This window comes from Antedon bifida, chromosome 4, assembly GCF_963402885.1.
Source record: "Antedon bifida chromosome 4, ecAntBifi1.1, whole genome shotgun sequence".
Taxonomy (NCBI): Eukaryota; Metazoa; Echinodermata; class Crinoidea; order Comatulida; family Antedonidae; genus Antedon; species Antedon bifida.
The window spans coordinates 14,689,445-14,693,096 of record NC_136229.1 but is presented as its reverse complement, the minus strand read 5'-3'; positions in this window follow the sequence as shown (position 1 = coordinate 14,693,096).

Below are 3,652 nucleotides of genomic sequence, written 5' to 3'. Positions count from 1 at the left end.
TTTTATTTACAAATGAAATAAGTGTTTTTGTTAAAATTTTTAAAATAATTTGAATTGCATCGTACGTGAATTAGTTATCGTGGTTTGTATAATGCAAAGACGTGTTCGGTTTACTTTGCAAGACGTTCGTTTGATAAAAATCAAAGGAACAGGAGCTTCTCTTGTCCTACTATGTACAGTATTGCAAAACATTAACACAGTTATATTTCTTAAATTTCTCTAATACTTATAAATTCCATATATTTCAGACTATAGTATCCGTTAATAAGTAACAGTACTTCCTTTTATAATGCACAAGGCAACAATCTTATTACCAGGAAAGAAATATATTGCGTATTATAGACTTATTCCGAATTATATGATCTACTAGGATCACACCGCTTCGAATTAAAAACCTATTACCTCCTATACATTATTTCTTTTGACATGCAGTTTACACGGTTGAATGTGTATTTACAAATATACATGGTTGTGCCAGATATAGCTTATTAGTTTTATCCGCAGTCTCCGCATCTTAATATATTCCTTCACTTTATAATACCTGTAGAAGTAAAACGGTATAATATAGACACATCTGTATTATACCGTATCAATAAGTATATCATCTAATAGTCACGCGATTATTATTCAGATGATTTTAGTCGTTTGGATGATTTAGTTCACACAAATACAATTTAATTCAATCATATATTCAGCAGGCGAATAATAAAAACGATGGAATTGGAATCATATTGAAGTTGTCTTGTCATTGTATTAATTGTATTTGAAAATGTTTATGGACAAGATGTAATTAGTGATTTTGATTTGGATCTGTCTATTGATAGGATTATGTTCTTGGACAAGGTATACCGACAATTGTTATATTATCGATTTTTGTGATATGCAAATACTGACAATGACACATAACGGAGAACCCATCACCGGTGAACAACTATGGTTAAGAAAGATGTTATTTCGGTTGTAAACTTTAACACTGAGCTATTCAGCCGAGCGTACAACCTTTTCGCTATTTATGTTTAAACTATGCAGATGGACTAGGCTGTAAAGCACAGATACATTACACATGGAATGTACTTACTATTGTAATCTGCTATATAGTGATAGTTATTTTGTCCCTTGCTACTTGGTGTGTTTCTAAAGAAGCCCCATCGCAAACATTCGTAATTAGGCCCTACTACAAATGCTCACGAACCAAGGTTGACTTTGAATTCTTCATTACCTCTAGGTGTAAAGTTTGGTATCTTGCATTGGTGTAATAGGCATACATGTATACTAAGCATTCGGGTTTTTATGCTGTGTGAATTAATTATTATCACAAATACCGGTACATATGTCCTTACCGTCAGATATTGAGTTGATTTCTTGTGATTGATTGTGATCAGTCAAAACATTTGGAGAGACAGGCCGTTTGTTGATATCACTTCAAACAGTTCAATGATATTTCTTCGCTTTATGTCTTTTGTTATTGCCATTTTAGTTTCTGTATTTCGTCTGCAAGATATATATTTCCACTAGTTAACTTCTCTGTAAAACCAATACTATACCATCTTTAAATATGTGTTTGGAATTATCTTTAGCAGGCCAAGCCTACCGGTACTTCCCAAGACCGACAGTTTTCTATAGTATGTATTCCATGGTATTTTATATGTAGTGTTATCCGTGCATTTTTCTTTACCACATTTGTAGTTTATCTATCACTTGAAGTAATGATTATTTTTTTGTCTTGTGTGGGTTCCTCCCACTTTTATTATTGAAATATAATAAAATCAATGGCCTTCAATAAATTAGTTCCGAATTTTATTCTTGATACAATTTGTTTTTATTTTAATAATTTGTCAAAGTACTTTTATATCATGAGTGCGCTTTTATTATACTTGCCCATGCAAAGTATATAACCATCTATAAGGCAGAAAAAGAGTTGTGATGATGTTTCAAAAGGAATACATTTGAAAACAGTACTACTACATCACGTTTAGAAAACATTGATGAATTTTAAAAAGAGTGTAACTTACATATGAGAGTTAACGGGTTTAATGAAGAGAATTTGAGGAAAGTATATTGAAATATACTTTCCTAGTTTGTTTAATTGGAAATTGATCAGTATGTTTGGAAACGCAACCACCAAGAAGCATATTCATTGTGCGAAAATCCAATATTGCTTCTCTCAGTCTGTAATATATATGTGGGAAGAAAAGCAAACTCTTCCACATGATAAAGCCGACCTTTTAACAAACAACAAGAAACATATCGAAAAATTTCTGAATTTGAAGACACTCCATTGGAGCATGTAACTAGTAACTAATTAGAGACCTGAAAGGTAAACTAAATATGGTTGAAATGGCCCTAAAACTCGGATTTGTTTACAAAGATGCACCGATTTCAAAATCTAACTCCGCATAAGTTGACAGTTGAGTCATTGGTATGGTTTTATTTGTACAAGCTGAGTGGCAGTGAAGCTACGGAGGGTGAATGCCCAGAAGATACAAAATTATTACTTGCATCCTTGGATGAGAATGAATGGGAGGTTATAAGAGATGGCAAGAGAGTTTTTATTTAGTTTTCTTGGTTAAATTTGTTAAATTTTTAAAACATAGGATTACAAATAATCTATCGGCATATCGCTCTCAAATGTATTGTATAAACTATGTCAAAAAACAACATGATGTGATTGTGGAAAACACAATAATTGATTACATGGTAGGCAAGAATTTAGAAATAGAAAAATATATGGTAGATATATCGAGCTCTATAAGAATGTTTCTTCTCCATATAAATCCAGATGAACATCTAAATGAAAATGAACATTTCATACATCTTAGTAGAAAACTTCATTGCTTAAAATACACTGTAGGCCTACTGATTTATATAGATGTTGTGATGTAATGACAGCTCACAACGGAAAAGTTATTGCGCATATTTTAGGAATAAGTACTAAATTTAATATTATTCTTAATTTGTGAGAGTGTTCAAATGTAGGGGGTAAAATGGGATTAAGGGTGATTAATATTATCAGCAGTAATAATCATCTTAGCCACATTGATGGTACTAAACTGGGTGCTTTATTGATTATGTCTCCGAGTTTGAGTGAACTTGGTTTGCATAATTGTAGATTAACAGGTGACGTAATAAACATGATCATAGAAGTTTGCAATAAAAGGAAATAAATTGCCTTTAGGGATGCTAAATATCAATTTCAGCAACATTGAGGGTACATTACTTGGTTCATTATTATTTCCCCAAAAGCATTTTTTCATACGTAATTTTATCGGGTGACGCTAAGAATCATGGTTAGAGAGTGTTCAGATAGAGGAGTTTAATTAGCATGCCTAATAGACCAGTTGTTTAGTATTATCCGCCGTGGAAACAATCTTGGCAACACTGATGATACTTTACTTAGTTCTTTATTTCTTCTAAGCATCTTGATGAATTTTGCATGTCTAATTGGAATTTTTTAGGTTTTGCATTGAATATGATCAGAAATCTGGCTATTAGGAAAGTTGTATTAGTATTAAATAGTGTTGATATCAGCGGTAATAATCTCCGCAACATTGATGGTACTTCTGGGTTCTTTGTTGATTATGTCTCCTACGCTGTGGGGGCTTTACATGCATAATTGTAATCCATCAGGTTACAGTATGTTATGAATCAGATA